The 22,553-nt window shown below is 43.7% G+C and overlaps 1 protein-coding gene across 1 annotated transcript in view; it reads left to right on the top strand.

Moving 5' to 3' along the window:
- Nucleotides 1-5,435: 5,435 nt before the first annotated feature.
- Nucleotides 5,436-22,553, top strand: part of LOC308298354 (uncharacterized protein) — a 43,134-nt gene continuing 26,016 nt past the window's right edge. Inside the window, exon 1 of the mRNA XM_080741937.1 lies at nt 5,436-5,685. The gene's annotated coding sequence lies outside the window, so the exon portion shown is untranslated. The remainder of the gene's footprint in view (nt 5,686-22,553) is intronic.

Raw genomic sequence — 22,553 nt, 5'->3', positions numbered from 1 at the left:
TTCCATTATAAAAACAAGATTTTTCATAGCCTCATTGTTGCTATTTAAATGACCAAAAGAAAAACATCTACGTGATATTAATAAAAAAGGAACAAAAAAGTACAGTAGTTACATTGCAAAACAGGGGGTTTCCCCCGAAAATACATGTTTTAATTAGTTTAATCCTCTGAAACAGGCAGAGGGCAGAGAGAGAGAGAGAGAGAGCAGTGCATCTTGGGTGACTCGCACTGACCAGGAAATTGAAATGTATTTTAATTGTAATTCTGCCCATTTAGAATATATGTACCCAATCGAATATCTTAGTTACATCGATATCGTTCATGTGAACTAGTTTGTTGAAGCTTATTCATTATAATTATCGAAATCGCTATGACCGCGCCAGTCAGGGACCAATCAGAAGGCTGACAAAGGGTGACTTGATCTGGTAGGAGCGTTGTCCTCATGTTTATGTTACCCTTTGCTTGTCTTGTAGGGTTTAACCTTTGAGAAGGCCAAGGAGCTGGGCATGGAACACGCACAGCTTCCACTGAGCAGCTTTGTCAAGATGAACAGTCGTAAAGTGCTGACTGTGAATCACGGTGAGGAGATGACTATGTTTACTAGCCTTTTCTATGTACAGTATGACAGACACCCATGTTGAAACTAGATATTATGTACCCACTACCCATACAGTTCTTTCCTTCCCGATATCGATTCCGATACCCATAACTTGCGTATCGCAGGTCGATGGCAAGTATTGAATACTGACTGATTCCAATGTGTCATTTAAGAATGTCTAGGACAGCGGTTCTCAAAGTGAACTTTGAGTTTCCTCTCTTGAGTTTTGTGTGCAAAAGGCCTGCATTGTTAAGGTGCGTCTCTCTGTGGTTTGCAGTGTTCGAGATCATCCTGGCCTTCCTGGAGAAAGGGGACTGGCAGGAGGCCTTCTTCACCGTGCTGCCTCAGAGGAAAGGAGCCACGCGGCTGGAGCAGGACGGCCAGCCCGCCATGGACAAGGACTCTGACACTGACTCTGACGGGCTGGAGCAGGACGGCCAGCCCGCCATGGACAAGGACTCTGACAGTGACTCTGACGCAGAGGCAGACCTCCCAGCCCTCCCAGGAAAAAGACTCTGACAATAGCGACTTTAAGCTCGATGATTTTCAGGACGGCAACGCCAGGCGTACTACGGCTGCTACGACGTAATCGCTGCAGCGTTCAAAATGGTTAAGCAAAGCCTCTGCGGCGACGGGTTCCCAGTCCCACCCCTTTCACTGAACGCTTTGGTTCCCATGGCGACGCGTACACGCAGCAGACGGAGTAGGCGCTACGTGGGAAGGGACCTTCTGCCGTAGTAGAGACAGCTGCGGCGACGGCAGGTTTATCTATCGAGCGCGGATCATTTCCGGTTACCGTTGTCATCTGCCGTAGCGTTGCTTAAGGTCGCTTGTGACTCTGACACTACGGGCTTTGCATACAGTTCCGTCGCGTTTTTTCTCCCCCGTTTGCTCCATGATTAAAATGCATTGGTGTGCAATGTAGTGCGGAATCCTCACTGCGGATCCGAAAGGAGTCAATGAGTTTTTACCCCATGGGAAAAGACGCACGAATCGAACTGGGTTCGATCGTGGGATTTTTCCGTGCGAGAAATCGCGCCGGTCTGCAAAGCCCTTGACTCTGACACAGAGGCAGCCCATACCACCCAGCCAGCTCAGGACAAAGAATCTGACTCTGACGCCGAGGCGGAGGCAGAGGCCCAGAACAGTGCACTGCTCACCAAGATCAGCACTGGGACACACAGAACCCACAGGACGGGTGGAGTGGAGACGTTAATCATGTCAATCAGGGTCATCCCCACCGGGCAAAGATAAGAAAAAGAAATCCTTCTCAATTGAAGTGGATGTTAGTGCTGTGGTGGAATTCAGATCAATCAATAATCATGAGAAACAGAGGAGACAAGACAATTATATTAGGTGGTGGTGTGGTCAAGTTGGGCAGAAGTACAATTAACACTCTGGGCAGTGGTAAGGTAGTTCTGCCAAGAAGAATGGTCAGACACTAGAGTTATACTGTGTGGCTTCAAGGCCTCTGGAACGAGCTGTACCATAACAAGATGGGCTTTACCAAAACAGTAGTTACTGAGGCCTACTGAAGACCTCTCTACTCCTAACTATCAGGTATTAGTATCATCATAAAGACCTAGAATATGAATATTATCAATGATTAACACATGATTTACTCTATAACGTCACACATAATCAATCATGATAAACTCTAATCTACAACAGTGCCCACACTGACGCTACCATCCATTCCCATCCACTTCAATTGAGAAAGATATTATTATTTATCTTTAATTTTATCTTGGCCTGTTGGGAATGCCCCTTTAAAACCCATTTAGGCCTGAACACAATATGACGCAATATTTTATGCTTTAAATCTAAAAAAAAATAGCAGATATACAAGCTCACGCCGCGCTGCGAGCTTGTAGATCTGCTATTTTAGAAAAATCGTGAAAATTAGAATTTTGATCCGATTCTATAAGTGTCTTTTGAATCCTTCTAAGGTTATTTTGAAAAAAAAAACTATGCTTCCGTGTCAGCAATCTGGCCAGCCATCGTCAAAGAAAAGGTAATTTTCACTCAACTGGAGCTCAGTTGGTCTGTTCTTGAGAGACTACCATGTCAGTGGTTCTCAAACCTTTTCATGTGAGGGACCCCCAAGAGGATATGTATTTGGCCACGGACCCGCATCTCAAAATATCTAGTTCCAGGGACCACCCAGAAGCAAAATGTGAATTACTTACTTTCCCTTTGAAAATACATACGTTCAGAGATTTGCCAAAATTTTCACGATTTTTTTCCAAAAATAGCAGATCTACAAGCTCGCAGCGCGGCACTCGGTGCCGCGCTGTGAGCTTGTATATCTGCTATTTTTCACTGGTTAAAGCATTCAATAATTCTAGGCCTTTAAGCAGCCCGGACCACAGACCACAGACCACAGACGTGGCTGACTCCTAACACAAACCCAACAGAAACACTAACTGAAGATGGACGTGTGAAGTGCTTGCAGAGATTTAATGAATGAAATGATATCTGCTGCAGAGATATATATATATTTTTTTAGTTAAGAAGACATCTGTTTCTTCCTCATAGTTCCTGATTATGTTTTAAATTATTATTGTTATTGTCTTAATTATTATTATTATTTCTTTTGAACAGTTTCAAACGTATGACAAAGTGTAAATCAGGCTTAAGTTAATTAAAAAAAGGATGAATCAGATTGAGAGTATTAATGGCAAGTCATATTGTTTTACTCATTAAACATGTAATTAAATGTTATTTAGAGGTATTCAGCATCACATCGTTTTTTCCCTCCCATCCCATTACCTGTGGCTCAACAGCGATAGCAACCAAAATCATTGGTGGAAAAAGTACGACATTTGTTACTTACATAAAAGTCTCAATACAAGCTCACAATGTGTCGCATCGCAACGCATTTGATTGATTGATTGTAGACTTATAGGTTTGCGTAGGAAAAGGTACAGTTTCATGACAGTACAGTTCACTGGTACAAGTTCAACTAAAAGGAGATCCTAGTAAACTTTTCGGCTTATTTTCATGGGAAACCTTTTAAGTATCTCATATAACATTGAATGACAGACGGATAGAACACAATACTATGCAGTAGATATTGTCATAAAAAAACAAACTATGTATATGTATATATATATATATATATATATATATATATATATATATATATATATATATATATATAATAGAAAGGTCAGGGGGAGGGTAAGGCTAAGCTAGGTTTATTTATTTTACCAGTTACGAGCGGCTGCCACCTGTAAGTGGTTCTTCAGGGTGGTTTTAAAGGATGTTAGGGATTGGCACCTCTTTATTAAGGCCTACGGTAAGGCTTTCCACATTTTTGTGGTATAGCAGGAGAACGAGGAGAACGAGCATTGTGAGCTTGTAGATCGGCCATCTTCAAACGGACGAAATGTATGCAGGGTTGAAGTAGTTTTGTCACAAAATCTACCAGTAACAAGTAACTAAAGTTGTCAAATAATTGTAGTGGAGTAAAAAGTACAACATTTTCCTCAGAGATGTGGAGTTGAAGTAAAAGTACTGATGCGACGCTATGACACAGGCTGGGCTGGGCCCAATTGGTCACGTATTTGCTGGACTTTGGTTTGGGTCAGGCTTTTTTTTTAAAGGACAACTTAAGTTTTTTACAACAAGGGTTCATATTTTAGATTGTAATTAAAGAATATAAAAGATGAGTGTTTCAATTATTTCATTTACTTCTTTCTATTGTTTTAGAGATTCTTATTTCAGTGGTTGGGGGCATGTGTACAAGTGGCTAAATATGTCATTTTACACAGAATATGCCCATTCCCAAGATACAACACAACCTTTCATGGTTGGATGTGACTTATGGGGGCTAGAAGTGTTACTGTAAATAGCAATAAAGAAACTGCTGGCTTATTGTGTCTAAAAAGATATATTTAGCCACTTGTACGCATGCCCCCATGCGTACGCATGCCCCACATTTTAGCACGGTAAACGCGATAAAACAATAGAACGAAGAAAATGAAAACATTTTAACACTCACTTTTTCTTTTCTCTGATTACAATCTAAAATATGAACCCTTGTTGTAAAAAAACAAAGTTGTCCTTTAACCCATTTAGAACGGGTACTAGGGATGCGAATCTCGACCACTGAGGCGATACGATACGCACCTCGATAGACTGCCAGCGATACGATATAATTGCGATACATTGAAATCCTGCCGATACGATACATCACGATCCACCCCTGTTCCCGATACGATGCGATACGATTCACGATTCACCACGATTCAAGCCCAAATCCCAAAATTTACAAAACATAGCGACTAAAAATTTATGAAATTTTAATTCAAGGCAATTTATTGTTTCACTGTAGTACTAGGCTCTGTCTAACAACCCAACATATAGTATTCTGGGAGAACACAAAGCTGCTGGCTATTGTAGAATTGTTTGATAACTAATCATATAGAAGGCCTATGTCATTATTAGTAGGCCTATATGTCTTCAACTGGGGGTCAGGGACCCCAATCCAGGGTTATTACAGGGGGCCTGCCAAATATTTGTGTGATACAGTAGGCTATAATGCCTAGCCTACAGCGAGGGTCCCTGCTTGATCTCTGTCTGAGCCAAGGGGTCCTTGACCTGAAAAACAATTAAGTCCCTCCCTGGTTTGTATTATTATATTATATCCAGGATTATGCAATTTCTATAGCCAAAATGTTTTAAAACAGACCTACAAGCTCACAGCACGTCGCATCCACGACGCATTGTGAGCTTGTAGGTCTGCTACTGTATTTTAGGTGCGACACCCTTGTACAGCGATGTATAAATTAGGCTTCTTTCCCAGAGCAGAACTAGCAGCAGAGAAAGTGAGAGAGTTGCTTGCATCAACAGGAAAGTTGTAGAACAGTGACAAATACTTTGTTTTAAACGCAAGCAGTAGTCCTACAACACCCAGCAACATTGTTGTTGTGTGTGTGCAGTTAATATAGCGCAGAAGATGATCTCAATCAATTGTCCGTCGGAGATTCGCTAAGAAACGGCTGTTGATTACATATCACTCGATCAGCCTGTGCTACTCTGTGACAACAATCAGCGCAGCGGACTTGGATGTTATAAAGCTAAGTACTGTACTACTAATCTTGCATATTTTTAACCCATGGGGCTGCTAGTTCATCTGTGTTGATTCACTCGCATTTGCTGCACTGTCTGTCTCCCTGGTTGCCTGCATGCAGAGTGCAGATGTTGTCCGTCTGTCCGAGTCGCAGCTTGCGTTAAAGACTGGCTTTTGGGGAGGGGGCTGAACGGTTGATGATGGTGCATTCATGGCGCCTCGGAAACACAGGATATAATGAAATACTATATGGAAGAACCGATACAACCGCGATATTTACCAATCCAGACACTCACGGTACGATCCATCACGATTTCGGCCGTCTATTGTACCGGTACACACTGAATGAACCTATTCACCCGTATCGCGGACGTTTGTATCGCGATTACGATCCGTACTGGTATATCTTCGCATCCCTAACGGGTACACATTATAGTGTATTGTTATTTTATGCTTTAACTATTGAAAAATAGCAGATATACAAGCTCACAGCGCGGCACCAAGTGCCGCGCTGCAAGCTTGTAGATCTGCTATTTTTGAAAAATCGTAAAAAAATGAATTTTGACCCGATTCTATAAGTGTCTTTTGAATCCTTCTAAGATTTTTTTGAAAAACCTGTGTTTCTATGTCAGCAATATGGCTAGTCATAGTCAAAGAAAAGGTCCTTTTCACTCAGTCTGTTCTTGAGGGACTACTATGTCAGTGGTTCTCAAACCTTTTCATGTGAAGGACCCCCAAACTGATATGTAGTATTTGGCCACGGACCCCCATCTCAAAACATTTAGTTCCAGGGACCACCCAGAAGCAAAATTTGAGTTACAATCGTTTGCTTTGAAAATACATATAAGATTTGCACACATTTTCAACGACCTTTTCAAAAATAGCAGATCTACAAGCTCGCAGTATCTGTTAAATGTTGTAGCTTATATCGTGTAATTCTTTTTGACACCAGTAAACCATGCACAATGCTATGTCCTATTGCAGTGGCTATTATGGGGGGAAGGTTCACCAAAAATAGCAGGTCTACAAGCTCACAAAGCGTCACGTTATGACGCATTGTGAGCTTGTAGATCGGCAATCTTTTGGTGAAGAGAGTTGGGGTAGATGGAGAAAAAAAAGAACTCATCAAGTACAGAGCAGATCAGGTCAGTTTCACTAAGCTAAAAGGTTAAAGTGAAGTGATATTGATGAATTCCAAATTATTCTGAGGCACTCCTGGACTGGCATCATGGCACCCCTCAACCTGTGGGTCGGGACCCCCAGGGGTGGTCCCCAAATTATTTTGGGGGGTCCCCAGATGATTACTGTAACTTGGTGTGCAGCATTGTTTTCTCACTCAACAGTTAACAAACAAAGTGTATAGAGGGTATCTGCACATTTCTAAAGTGACAATTTCAGGACGTTTTAATACCTCTAAAATGACAAATTAAGCATTGGCCAAATTGTTAAATATTAGAGGCAGAAATTGTGAAAATAGCGGATCTACACGCTCACAACGCCTCGTGTAGATCTGCTATTTTCACAATAGAACCGTGTTATACAAAATGTAATGCCTCAACTCTTAGTTCTCGTCAGGGTGTGGGTGGGTGGGTGGGGGTCCCCAGTTCAAATATGATTATTTTGGGGGTCGTGGCCTGAAAAGGTTGAGAACCAGGCACCCACTTTGGGAAACCCTGAGTTACAGGATACAGGGTTCCCACCGTCATGAGATTCCTGGAAATATTTAGAAATTAGAAAAATATTTTTCCAGTACTGGAAAAGTTTGGGAATTGATCAAGGGTCCTTGAAGGTCCTGGAAAAAATAGCTATGCATTGTCTTTGGTTATTGATTTTGTTAATACCTCTGAAATGACAAATTAAACATTGGCCAAATTGTCAAATATTAGAGGCAGAAATTGTGAAAATAGCAGATCTACATGCTCACAACACCTCGCAACGCGAGTCGTTGTGAGCATGCAATAGAAACGTGTTATCCAAAATTCCTCAACTCTTAGTGCTCGTCAGGGTGGGGGGTCCCCAGTTAAAACATGATTATTTCAGGGGTCACGGCCTGAAAAGGTTGAGAACCACTGGTATACACTACCTGTCTTTGGGCATTGCGCATAGGAGTAAGCGACTTGTTATTGAGCTGAATTATTGTTATATAGTCCTGGAAATTGGGTTAAATATTCAGGAAAAGTTTTGGAAATTAATTGGTAAAAATGTGTGGGAACCCTGAGGATAGTTGTTGTTCAGTTCACATATAGAGCCTGTGTGTGTGTGTGTGTGTGTGTGTGTGTGTGTGCGTGCGCGCGCGTGCGTGCGTGCGTCTGTGCCACGATTAAGTATCAACAATTCACAGGAATGGTGACTGAATAAGGGAACTGGGAGAGTCACTTTCTGACGAACCACACTTTGTTTGAAATCTAAATTGAGAGAAAGAAAAAAGGAACTGAATGTACACAGAACTGCTGTCATCAGCATTTTAAGAGGCCCAATACCTCATCTTTTTATTATTATTGACTTATTCAGTGATTTTATTTGTAATAATACCGTGCTACTATTATGCTACCTTTGCATTACTCTATATCAGTCTATAAAAAGTACATATTCTCACTGTCTGGTGATGGCAGAACTCCTCAGCCTCGGAAAACATTTTCTGCCTGAAAGGGTCATCCACCCCTGACCTTTACATGACTTCTTAAACTTTCTCAGCTTTGGTCCCTGATGTTTTCAATGCCACTCACTGTGGCAACTAAATTTGGACTAATGAACATTCGGACTAATGAACCTTTGGACTTATGGGCAGTCCCTGTTTTCAATGCCACTCACTATGGCAGGGTTTCTGATGTCTTCAATGACACTCAGTGAAAGTGGGTGCTGCGTCAAATTTGAAAATGCAAACTTATCGTAAAAAGGATAATAATGTTCTTCATCACATCGTTTGGCGGCCCTCCTGTATTAACTCTGAGGACCCTCCCAGGGGTCCTGGACCCCCCCCAGGGGTCGTGGACCCCCTCTTGAAGACCCCTGGACTAAGCAGACTTACGAACGTTGTACAGAGAGCTGAAAGGAGAAGTGACATGCTGTGATCCTCTTCCTCTTTGCTTGGTCAAGTGATGAGCACACAGCATGTTGTGTCAGCATTCGTTGGCACAGATAGTTGAAGAAAAGGTCACCAGTTGACCTTTCTTTCATTGGGGCCTGGGGGTGGTGATCGGGGAGCTTGTAGATCTGCTATTTTTTTTAAACTTGAAAATGTGTGCAAGTCTTTGAATATCTTTGACCCTATCTTTGACCCGACTTCTAAATCCTTCCTCTAAATCAGTGGTTCTCAAACGTTTTCATGTCAAGGACCCCCAGAATTACAGGTATTTAGCCACGGACCCCCATCTCAAAATATGTTGTTCCAGGGACCCCCCAGAAGCAAATATTTGAGTTACAAACGTTCGCTTTTAAATAGATATATTCAAAGACTTGCAAAGAAAAATCATGATTTTTCAAAAATAGCAGATCTACAAGCTCGCAGTGTCAGCTTGTATATCTGCTATTTTTCAATGGTTAAAGCAGTCAATAATCCTAGGCCTAAATGGGTTAACTGTGGATATAACCTGGCCTTCAAAACAATATTAATTTGGGCCTAAAATTATATTACAAAATGAATATATGATTGTACCCCCTCCCTAGTGAGAACAGCACATTACAGGTCAACAGTGCTCTGGGTTTACATTCCACATACCAGAAGACAGAGCGTGTTTTAGACAGATGCTTGTTGTGTGTTGTGTTTATAGAGGGCTGTGTCCCCTCTCAAACCCCCTATATATGAAGTCAGAGGTAGAGGACTTAAAAAAACTTAAATACAAACATTCCAGGCTAGAGACTGTAAGCTGCTTATTTGTAGTGGTGGAGGCGTGTTGTGTAATGTGTGTTGCATGTGTCCGGCAGTCAGGGACGTGCTGGCCATTGGGAAAAGCGGGACAACTCCCGAACGGCCGGTTCATTCCCGGCCGGTCCAGGCCATTAGGGAAAAAATGTAAAATAAAATGTCGGCCTTCGTTCCATTTTGGGGGCTGGGCGGCCAACAAAGTAAATCGTCACTGTCGGGCAGAAACCTCGTATCTCCAAGTTTCAAATTTGTACATTTTTTCGCAAAGCAAAGCCCTGCTTCATCATACAAGGCGGTCGCACAAAAGTATACTAGTGAAAACAGCAGATCTACAAGCACACAGCGCCTCGCATCGCGAGGCGTTGTGTGCTTGGCGTTGTGTGCTTGTAGATCTTCTGTTTTCAATAGTTTAAATCATTTTTAAAATGGTTTTGGAAGTACAAGGTTTCCACCCGACAACGACAAAATATAACTCATGTAATTGGCCCACTGGCTTGTCACTTGTCATGATCTGAAATGGCACATCTTTGAGTAGCAGCAGCGCTATAGAGAGGGATCTCTCTCCATAGCGCGCAATGAGGGCCTCTCCAACTCTTTTTCCCGGGCTGAATCAGGGGCCCAGCACGTCCCTGCCGGCAGTGGTGGAACAAGTACTCACATTTGTTACTTAAGTAAAAGTATCAATACTGCAATGTAAAAATACTCTGTTACAAGTAAAAGTACGGAATTCAAAATGTATACTTGAGTAAAAGTAAGGTATTGGCATCAAAATGTACTTAAAAGTACCAAGTACAAAATGTTTTAAAATGGCAGATCTACAAGCTCACAACGCGTCGCGAAGCTTGCAGATCTGCTATTCTCAAATAGCCATGGTATAAAATAGGTCTGAAGTGGATTTATGTATGTTTTATGATATAATCATTTATATCTACAAAGTAACCAGCAACTGAAGGTTTCAAATAATTGTAGTGGAGTAAAAGTACAATATCTGGATCTAAGATGTAGTGGAGTAGAAGTAAAAGTATTGGAAATTGGAAATACTCAAGTAAAGCACAAAAACCTCAAAATTGGACTTAAGTACAGTACTTAAGTAAATCTACTTTACACCACTGGTGGCCGGTAGTTTTTTTTTTTTTTTTAGAAGGGGCTGAACAAATAAAAAAAGTAAAAGCGGAAGAGAGCCACAGAGATATAAGGCAGACCGTTCTTCTCTTTCGTTCAGAGTGTTGAGGAGAGGTGGACCGAGTATCCTGGAACTCTTTAGTTCAGTGTGTTGAGGAGAGGTGGACCGAGTATCCTGGAACTCTTTAGTTCAGTGTGTTGAGGAGAGGTGGACCGAGTATCCTGGAACTCTTTAGTTCAGTGTGTTGAGGAGAGGTGGACCGAGTATCCTGGAACTCTTTAGTTCAGAGTGTTGAGGAGATGTAATTACATCTATTTTTAACCCTACAAGGCCCACTGTCGCTTTTTGGACTGGGGAGAAGGCCAGGCCATGCGGGAAATGTATATAACGGTACATTATTGCTAGTTTAAGCACTCAAGCGCACACTGCGCTCGTCGCTGATATTGGGTTAAATCACCTGCTTCTAATGATATCACGGCATGGGTAGGCTATGGTTTAAATTAACTAGCCTACAGCCCCCTGCGGGGGCCTGGCACCTTTGTGTGTGTGCCTGTTAGTCCCCCTTGGTGTGTTGCTCTCTCTGGAACTGCCCCCTCCCCCTCACTCCATCTCTGCTTGCAGGCAGTGTGCTGCTTGTTCACGCCCATTTGTGATGTAAATCGCATCACAGGACAAAGCCGCCTACTGGCCAAAATTTGGGAAAACATTTGAAACATTCTGTGATTCTGAAAAGTAGAGACGCATTTGAAGGTGGAAAAGTTGATGTTGGGCAAGGTACATGCGTTATTGATTTTTGTGTTATGTTTTTTAGACAATTGAGCAACTGCTGAACGTGGAGTTACAGATAGACCAACAGACCAACCAGCATACACACATTTTTTGGGGCGATTCTGATTAGGTAGTGGGGATATCCAAAAGTATTCATGGCAGTGACTTGTGTCATTCATGTCGGCTGCTGCAGTGCTATAGCCTCCTTGTCAAAGATTGTACCGTTGGTTAATCCCACGTTCCCACTGTCAGACTGCAAAATGCTGCTGTTCCAAGCATAGATATATGTATAAAGGTTCCAAGTAGCCTAGTTGCTTGTGTGCGTGTGTGCGTGCGTGCGTGCGTGTGTGTGGTTTGTGTGGGACGCTGACATGAAGGGAAGTGTATTAGCTTTCCTTTCGTTGTTAGGTCGTATTTCCGCTTGTTATGGTCGTAAAGTCGGGGCGTTTCGAGAATAATTAAGGGCTTGTTATTTAAATTTCAGCCTGTGCATTTATCAACGATGAATGCATTGATTGAATATCAATCAATCAATGAATGTAGAAGTGTAGACTGGCGTCGCGTCCATACTGTTTGTGTGTTTCTGTCTGTCGGACTCGGAAAAGGATTTTAAAAATGACGGTGTTGTGTTGTGAGAAATTTGGGATTTCTCCCAGTTCTCCTCTGTGTTGTGTAGTCTCCGCTCGAGCGGCTCGGCTCAACCAATCAAGAGCTGGAGCGCTGCTAGCCCCGCCCATAGGTTTAGTACAGGCAATCTAAGAAAAAAATGGGCCAACATTGAAACAAATTGCAACACAAACTCTTTCAACTTTTTTTGTTTCATAAATATGTTAGTAATAACATATCAAAAGTCCTAAGAAATCCAAGTGGTGGAACATAGTGAAATGGTGGAACATAAGTTGGCTCCCATCGACTTTCTATACAGGAGGAAAATACCCAGAAAAAAATCTGCTTTAAGTAGGATGTGAGGGGTCTAACTAGGGGTTTGTCATGATGCTGAATCCATTGCAAGCATTTGTTTTGCACAAAAAACATTCCTTGGCCCCAGAAAACGCCCACAAAACTGATGAAAAGTCACTTTTCATCACTTTTCATCAGTTTTGTGGGCGTTTTCTTTTACTCAAGTTAATTTTTAATTGAAGTACATCTACATTGCAGTATTGATACTTTTACTTAATAAGTAAAGAATGTGAGTCCACTGGTCTTTGCCATCTCCAGGCAAACGTCACAATGCAGTGTCAGCCTGGCTTCATCCAACCAAGTAGTTTCCATAGAATTGCACCATGCGTTTGCGGGAGCTGTTTCTGTTTCCGACAACACAATCCTCCACATGTGTGTTGACCATTTCCACACGTGAGAAAAACTTTAGCATGATTCTCAAAGCAAAAAAACATGCTAAAAGTGTCTAGCTGCATACGCAGGCGGCAGGCCACGGGCTGAGTGCAATGTAGTTGGAAGCAATGGACTGCAGCGATGCCGTTTTAGTGGTCCAGCGTGTGGGGCACAGGGGTCGCAGAGACGGTGCGTCTTCGTAGGCTACAGTATAACAGTATACATCATACAGCCAGGATGTGGGGCGGTCTTTACGCTGTGTTAGGCTAGCCCTATACTCTAATTGAAAGGGACAAAGCCAACGTGTGATATCGGCCGAGTGCCAGGAATGCAGTTTGGCCAGTTTGGGAAAACTTGTGAAAACGCTATTGTCGGCGAAAAATGGGCTCTCATAACTGTACGCTCAAGCCCTCAGGCGCCCCCTAGGATCCCACCCCTGTGTAGGCTATACAAGCTCGCGTCCCCAACGTGCGCTGCCGCCGAGCGTGCCACGGACCACCTGCTTCTCAGGAGGGCTCGTGGGGGTCCCTGGCCTCCAACCAACCACCGGGGGTCTGGCACGCAGTTCGCGGACCACCGGCGCCGTTCCACGTTGAATGGATAATATTAGTAGGCCTACCTGAACAAATTAGGCTACGCGTAAAATTAACCCAAATGAACGCGTTGTACAGTACAACTCTCCATCATTTAGCTGACTGCGCTAAATGATGCACGTTGTCACGGAGTGATGTCCGTTTGGGCTGTGTAGTGTGTGTGCGTGTGTGTGTGTGTGTGCGTGTGTGCGTGTGTGCGTGTGTGTGTGTGTGTGTGTGGGTTAGGGTTAGGGTTAGGGTTGGAGATGGATTTGTGTGTATGAGCACGGATATCCATGTATGTATTGCACATAATGTCGTGTTTGATATTATGCACCGCTCACATTCAACTTTTTTCTTAGGTGATGATGCGTTTCTTCCTGTGAGCTGGGGATTGTTTCCTGTTGTTTCCTTCTTGTGTCTTATGGGTGTTCGTATATGGTGCACTCTGCACTGTCCTTGTTTTTGAAGCGGTGAAACCCGCTTCCAATGAATGGCTTTGTGTGTATCACGCCCATATATGGTCATTTTAGTCCAGAATGAACAGGCTTTTTCAAAAACAGAATGTCCGTTTAATTACCATTTATGGTGATCTCAGTCCAGAATGAACAGGGTTTTTCAAAAACACAATGTATGTTACCCCATATATGGTCATTTCAGTCCAGAATGAACAGGCTTTTTCAAAAACAGAATGTCCGTTTAATTACCATATATGGTGATCTCAGTCCAGAATGAACAGGGTTTTTCAAAAACACAATGTATGTTACCTCATGTCCATATATGGTTACTCCAGGCCAGAATGAACAGGTTTTTCCTGTCCAGTACGTGCAAAATATCAGTCCAGAATGAATAGGCTTTTTCAAAAAGCAAAATGTGTGTCCCAAAATATATACATATTCCTGCTTGCTGGTCTCTTAGTTGTTTGTCAACTGCATCCCTCTATAATTATTTCAGTTTCTGTTATCTTTGTGGCCTACTACATTTTTCAACTTCTGCTAGATTTTCAATGTATTTACTCTTGTCTGCCAAATTATCATGTGAAGCTTGACCAATCCTCAAAGTTTCCATTCATCTGACCGGGAGGGACACCGCACACATATTCTGGACGTGCAGGACAGATAAAGCCTATTCATTCTGAACTGAAATGACCATATATGGACACACAGACACACGCACCCGCGCGTGCGTGCGTTTTCATGACAAGCATGTGCGTAAACTTTAACAGAGGTGATGATGATGATCACACAGTGTGGCGGAGCGGAGAGTATAGCCATTGGATAATCATCATAATAATAAACATTATAGGCTATTGTCGGCTATTTCCACAGTAACAAGTGTAGCCTACTAAAGCAGTCATTAATAAACTCTCAGTAGCCCAACTATTACAGATGCGACCGGCCAGGGGTGTGTTCCAGAGTATCGAAACAAGGTATTGTTCGTTTTACGTGAACCGATACCCGATAGCATCGATGTAACGCAATCAATACCATTAAAAGTATCGCAGCCGATACCCATCCCTAGGTGTCACTCCCACACGTTTCCTCTGAGAGCCTTTTTATAGCCATATATGGAGATCTATGTACCAGTTCTATGTGTCAGTTTCTGGAATTTTGGAAAGATCACACCATATTAGGGCATCAGCTTCCCTGATTGGCCAAGCTTCACATGATGTCATATTATACCATATAAAGTGGTATATCTCACATTGCTCCAGTTGTAAGTGTCTTTCCCCTGCTGAGATTTGAAAGATTCAACCTTAATCACTTAACCTCAATCCACAGCAGTCCCGCTGAGAAATGTTTGACCAGCATATTGTAACACATATTGTAACAGGGGGGCCGAAGACCTTCCTCCATGCAGCCGTTGCTGTGGGCAACAGGGTCTACTCCTTTGGAGGGAAGGAGCGATATGGATATCCTGTGCCCTCATGTCCCATTGAAGTGCACGTCTTGCACGCTGCCCAAGACCCTTACCGCTGGGAGAGGTTGACCCAAATGGACAATGAGGAGTCGGTTCCCACTCAGCGGATCGGTCACACGGCCGTGCACGTTGGAAACACCATCTACGTGTGGGGAGGGATAAACAAAAAGCTAGGCGAGGACGACACCCAGCTGTGGGAATTTGATGTCGAGACACACACTTGGTTCAAGCCTACGACTAGTGGGGATGTTCCAAAGTGGCTATGTGCGCCTTCTGCCTGTGTCCTGGAGAAGTTCATGTATATTTACGGAATATACTATGGGTCTAACTCTAAACACCAAGTAGTCTACAAGTTGGACACTGACGACAAGGTGTGGACTATGGAGTGGACTGAGGATATGGAGTGGACTGATGAGTGGAGTGACAACAGTGGTCAGCTACCTTTTGTGGATCATCACTCTTCCACCATCATCGGGAAAAAGATGTACGTATTTGGGGCTCTGTGATGGAAGGAGAGTACTACGAGGGGGAAGACGATGGATGTTTCAACAAAATCACAGTGTTTGACACAGAGACCAAACGATGGCAGATCATTACAGAATGTAACAATCCTCCCCCAGGACGTGCAGAACCTTCAGCCTTCGCCCACAACGGAGAGCTCTACATATTTGGTGGAAGGACCTACTTTGACAAGAAGGTCTTTAATGATCTGTGGAAGTTCAAGCCAGAGACCGCCTCCTGGACGATGCTGATGGGGCAAGTCCCAGGCAAGAGAGAAGGGATGTGCTGTCGCATGGTGGAGGACCGCTTGATCTTCTTTGGAGGAATGCGTAATGATGACTCGTCTTCAGACGACGGTAACGACCTGTATGTCTTAGACAACAGCATCTAAGACAACATAATCTAGTCCAGCAAGATCCTGGGACGAGCAGCCGCCGCAGTTTCAACACATCTCTACCCATGATCTTCATGAACGTCTCCAACCTGCCAACAGAGCCCAGCACAGCATGGAAGCCTCCAGTCTGCCAACAAGTTACCATGTGAGCGGTGCTCACTTCACATGATATCAAACACGACGTCCGCATATCTCCTTGTATGGGTCGTTCTGTCCGTGGAGACAGTTATTTTCATACATGGAGTTCCGTGCTCATACAGACACTCATACATACACACAAAGCCAGATAGGAGCGGTTAGCAGTGCTTACAGTGCTTACAAGAAGCACATGGCCAGCGTCATCTTTTCTTTCACCTGGAAACTAAATTATAACCGTGACCATCTCTTCTTCAGTTAGAGTTGAGAAAAAAAAAAGATACATTTCATGAAGAATTCAAGATTTTCTGAATCTGTTTACCGGGCTGTGGATTTCTTTATTTATTTTTTTTCATTCACGAGTGTGGGAGAGCACAGTCTAGGGTAAACCACAGAAAAGCTGTTTGACGACTTCCGTGGTGGTAAACCGTTGGATTTTCAATTAAGTTTCCTTTCCTGAATACAATTTTGATAATATGCTTTTTTCTTCTTTCTGTTTAACTTTGTGACTTTATTCCTCATTATGCAATACATTCGCCATTTTTCAGTTCCTTTTACATCTATCCACGAGTTTCCTACGCCCCATAGTGCATTGCGCAGACGTTTGCACCTATCTTCCACCGCCAATTTACAAGCTCACAACGGGTTGCATCTGCGACGCGACGTGAGCTTGTATGTCTGCTGTTAAACCCGGAAGTTTGGTCCTGATAGTCTCCAGTAAACTCCCGCGGAAACTTGTGGATAGCAGCTTTCTTTAACTCATCTCTTTCACGCATACACTGTCTGAGCTCATCGTCAATCCATGATGGTTTACTAGAGCCAACTGTGAATTTTCTTAATGGAACATGCCTATCTGCTACACACAGAAATAGTTCATTAAATAACTTGAGAGATTCTTCAACTCCCTTTAATGCTAACACCCGATTCCACTCAACATTCTGAATATCTCGAATGAAATCATTTTGGAATTGTAGTTTTTCTTACAATAGCTACAATATTATGATCAGTAAACCCCACAGAGACAGATACTGCTTTGGAACAAAGATCTGTGTTATTAATAAATATGTGGTCAATACAGGTTGCAGATCTATGGCCAGCATCATTGCAACACACTCTAGTTGGCTTGTTCACCATCTGAGTTAAATTACAAATGAGTGCAGTGCTATACAACCTTTTTCTTAATGGACATGATTCAGACAGCCAATCAATGTTAAAGTCACCTAAGACAAATATTTCTTTAGCCATATCTGTCACCTTGATCAGCACAGAGCATAATTCTTCTATATATTGCACATTTGAGCTTGGGGGCCTATAGACACACCCAACCACAAGCTGTTTACAGTGAGCGAGATGTACCTCCAACCAAAGATCGAGCCTCAATACCCGGAACCATCAGGTCAGATCTAACCCTGGCTGGAATATGGCTTTGTATATATATTGCAACCCCTCCCCCAAAAATATTCCTGTCATTTCTAAAAATGTTGTAGCCTGATATACCTACCCCCATATCTGTGATCGAATCATCTAAATGTGTTTCTGAGACAGCAAGTATATTGATTTTATCCCCATAGTCAGATATTTCTTCAACTTTATGTTTCAAACTATTGACATTAATATGAGCTATTCTTGACCCTTTTTTTGGTAGGTTCATCACCATGATATTTTCAGTTCACATCCAAATTCATATCCACCAAGGACACACACCTCTTCTAAAAGAGCCAGGGGGTCACCTTTGAGTCCCTGTACAGTTGTCCATTTATATACAGCCTATCGACTGCCAGTGCCACTTTATGTTTCAGGGCCTTGTTTTCTTGCATTATTCCTCTCAGTATTTTCCTCCTGCCGTTGATCTCTGCTGGAAAGTGGTCATTTAGCCAAAAAAAAGGTCCCTTTCAGTTCCTTACCTTGGCTCTTCACCAACTCTTTCTGCTTGTAATGCTCAAAACGAGCTATTATTGGATGTGCTTTTCCATTCACAGGTCTGCCCAGTCTGTGAACCCCGGAGAAGGTTATGTCTCTCACCACCTCTGGGGACATCTTGAGGTTCTTGGTCATAAAGTCTCTCACAGTTTCTTCAGAGTCTTCAGAGTCGACATCATCATCCTCCTTAATGCCAGAGAATATCAGATTGTCTCTCATCTCTCTGCACTGTATGTCCAATAAGGTCTCTTTCATCCTCTTGTTATCCAAGGTGAGGGAGGCAGCAGATTTCTTTACCTCTGCCACCACACCTTTAAGGACAGCATTTTCCTCCCTCAGGTCCTCAATCTGCTTTTGACTGAACTCCAAGCTGGTTTTCAACTCCAAGCTGGGCTCTGTTGGCAGGTTGGAGACGTTCATGAAGATCATGGGTAGAGATGTGTTGAAACTGCGGCGGCTGCTCGTCCCAGGATCTTGCTGGACTAGATTATGTTGTCTTAGATGCTTCACATCTAAGACATACAGGTTGTTAGCATCGTCGTCTGAAGACGAGTGATTACGGATTCCTCCAAAGAAGATCAAGCGGTCCTCCACCATGCGACAGCACATCCCTTCTCTCTTGTCTGGGACTTGCACCGTCAGCATCGTCCAGGAGGGGGTCTCTGGCTTGAACTTCCACAGATCATTAAAGATCTTCCTGTCAAAGTAGGTCTTTCCACCAAATATGTACAGCTGGCACACCAAATCGGAAACAGTTTTAACCCGTACTTGCGCATGCACTAACTACTTGCGCATGCGCTAACTGGGTTGAAACTGTTTCCGATTTGGTGTTTCCTGCCAAAGTGTAGTCCGTTTTGAATACAAAATGACGTAGGAGCCCATCCGGTCTAGACCGGATCAAACGGCCCGTTTAGTAAACGAAGACCAGCCTGGTGATGCGAGGTTACCGTGCACATAAACCAATACACAAAGCTGTTTCCGTATCCGATTAAGACCGGATATGTAAAGTGAAAAGCAAATCGGAATCGACGTAAAATATACGCTCCGCGACCATTTTCTCAATAAAACATGGCCAACAGAGCATTCTGACAAAACGTACGGTGTCATGCATGTGTTTAGTAGCGTACCTTTGCGTTCTATCGTTAAATAAATACCTTTTTGTGTCGGTCTGGGGGAGAGTGGGACCTGTCCGCATAAACATAAAAGATGGCTGCTTCTGCAAAGCGAGAGCGAGCCTGTGATTGGCTGGCAGAGTGAGGAACAGCGACACAGTATTGCATCCGTAGTGATATGACACTGCCATTGACTTTGTAGTAGAAAAGTTAAGAGCAAGTTAAGCTTAACAATTCTCAGACCTCGATATGAAATTAATGCAAGCAAGCAAGCAGCATGTATCTAAGAAAGACTCACCATAATGCCATATAGTCCCTTCGAGTTGAAAGGGACACGAGTCCTTTTTTTTCTTCTAAAAGTTAAAATTCAAAATTAATTTCATTCAGCAGTTTGTTTTGTCTCTCCAGCAGAGTTTCTAGTACAGGAGCTACTACAGGAGCACGAGGTGAGGCGCACGCTGAGAGCGGTGAACCCGAGGAAGGCGACGGGCCCCGACGGAGTCCCGGGACAGGTACTGAGGGACTGTGCAGACCAACTAGCGGGAGTATTCACCAACATCTTCTCCCAGTCCCTCTCTCAGGCCATCATTCCATCCTGCCTGAAGGCCTCCACTATTATCCCGGTGCCGAAAAAGAACTCTGTCAGCAGCCTGAACGACTACCGCCCCGTTGCACTCACATCTATAGCTATGAAGTGCTTCGAGAAGCTAGTCCGGTCCCATATCACCTCTGTCCTCCCCCCCGACCTCGACCCATACCAGTTTGCCTACAGAGCCAACAGGTCCACAGAAGACGCCATCGCCACAGCCCTACACTCCACTCTAAACCACCTGGAGAAGAAGGGGTCCTATGCGAGGCTGCTCTTCGTGGACTACAGCTCGGCATTTAACACCATCATACCTGACAGATTGGTGTCCAAAATGTCAGAGCTAGGGGTATCGAGTTCCATCTGTCAGTGGATAAAAAAATTCCTGACCGATCGCCCCCAGAGGGTGAAGATGGGGCGCCACACGTCATCGAGCCTGAACCTCAGCACCGGCTCCCCACAGGGCTGCGTGCTGAGCCCCCTACTATACTCTCTCTACACACACGACTGCAAACCTACCAGGCCCTACCAACCCGACTGCAAACCTCCCACCCCCAGCGGAAATTACATTATCAAATTCGCTGACGACACCACCGTGGTGGGGCTCATCTCAGAGGGCGACGAGTCTGCATATCGAGCCGAAGTAGAGGAACTGGCAGGGTGGTGTGCAGACAACAATCTAGCCCTGAACACCTCCAAGACCAAGGAGCTGGTCATAGACTACAGGAGGAAAAACACAATCATTCCTCCCCTGGTCATCAGTGGCGACTGCGTGGAGAGAGCTCCCAACTTCTGCTTCCTGGGCGTCCATCTGGATGAGGACCTAACCTGGAGCACCAACATCTCAGCCATCGTCAAGAAGGCACACCAGCGACTGCACTTCCTGAGAGTACTCAGGAACAACCAACTTCCTCAGGAACTGCTGGTGTCCTTCTACCGATGCTCGATCGAGAGCATCCTCACGTACTGCATCAACGTGTGGTTTTGGAGCTGCACAGCAGCAGAGAGGACAGCGCTCCAGAGGGTCGTAAACACCGGCCAAAAGATCATCAGACGCCCCCTCCCCTCCCTGGCTGACCTGTACAGCTCCCGCTGTCTCAGGAAAGCCCAGAGCATAGTGGAGGACCCCTTTCACCCAGGACACGGCAACCTTGAAATGATGCCTTCGGGCAGACGCTACAGGGCGCTACCCACGAGGACAAGTAGGTACAAAGACAGCTTCTACCCGAGAGCCATTGTGGCACTAAATGACAACTTGCTCTCTGAGAGGGGTAGGTAAGATCTGCAAGCTCGCAGCGCCTCGCATCGCGGGGCGCTGTGATTGTTGGTTATTATTATGATCACTACGTGATTTTTAACTTATCTTTTATTCTATTATTATTATTTTTGCACTGTGTATGCACCTTGTGGGATTGGGCTCAAATTTCGTTATTCACTGACTTGTTCTGTGTAATAATGACAAATAAAACTCTATTCTATTCTAGTGTCTCTCTCTACTCTGGAAGAGAGGCTAGCCTATACATGAACTCTGCAGCCGCACTGAGGCGCTCCAACACAACCACCCTGACAAGCTAAATGTTGCCTCAATCAGTGGTTCTCAAACTTTGTCATGTCAAGGACCCCCAAAATGATATGTATTTGGCCACCGACCCCAATCTCAAAATATTTTGTTCCAGGGACCCCCAGAAACAAAGATTTTAGTTTGGGTCTTGCCCCAAGCTAAATGCAGAATAGATAATGCTGCTTTTATCACAGATAGCCTACATGTGTGGCAAGAGCATTTTGGGGCATGAATATATATTAGAAGCTTTTAATCCAGAATTGACCAATGTCACCATGGGCCACATACTGAACACTGTACAAAACAACAAAACAAACAAACACTGTACAAAAAATGAACATTATAAAAAGGGCACATTGATCCAGGCAGGCAAAAAGGCTTGTGTCTATGTGTGCACGTTCCTGCTGCTCAAAATATTTTGTTCCAGGGACCCCCAGAAGCAAAGATTTGAGTTAACTTGGGTCTTGCCTCAAGCTAGATGCAGAATAGATACATGCTGCATGTGTGGTAAGATTCCAGAGCATTTTGGGGCATAAATATAATATATATATATATATATATATATATATATATATATATATATACATATGAAGAGTTCATTTGCAAAAACAGATAAAAGCCATTTTGGAAAAAAATGAGATGACTATTGTAAATAACAGTTAAGTTAGAGTTTTATTAGAATATAAAATCATTTTTGTTGTTAAGGCAGATATATCCCATTCTAAACGCCCTCAAAGATCAGGTTTTGTAGCAAAAACAGACAAGTGACATAGCTCTTTGTTTGCAGAAACAGATAAATCCATTGGGCAGCGTGTTTAGACCATGTGATCCAAGATGGTGCCCCATTATGCACCAAACTTGTCTCAAACATTGTTCAGGGGTCTGCCATGAGGATAGTCAAACCAGGGGCCATGTGTGGCCCCCAGGGGCCATGTGCGGCCCCCAGGTGCCTCTGGGTGCCACAGGCTCACTGTTGCACGGTTTTGCACCAAACTTCTCTCAAAGACTGTTCCAGGGGTCTGTCATGAAGATAGTCACACCATGGGGCCATGTGTGGCTCCCAGGGGCCATGTGTGGCCCCCAGGGGCCT

This window comes from Nannobrachium achirus (assembly GCF_963921795.1).
Source record: "Nannobrachium achirus genome assembly, chromosome: 14".
Taxonomy (NCBI): domain Eukaryota; kingdom Metazoa; phylum Chordata; class Actinopteri; order Myctophiformes; family Myctophidae; genus Nannobrachium; species Nannobrachium achirus.
This window is presented reverse-complemented; position numbering and strand designations above follow the sequence as displayed.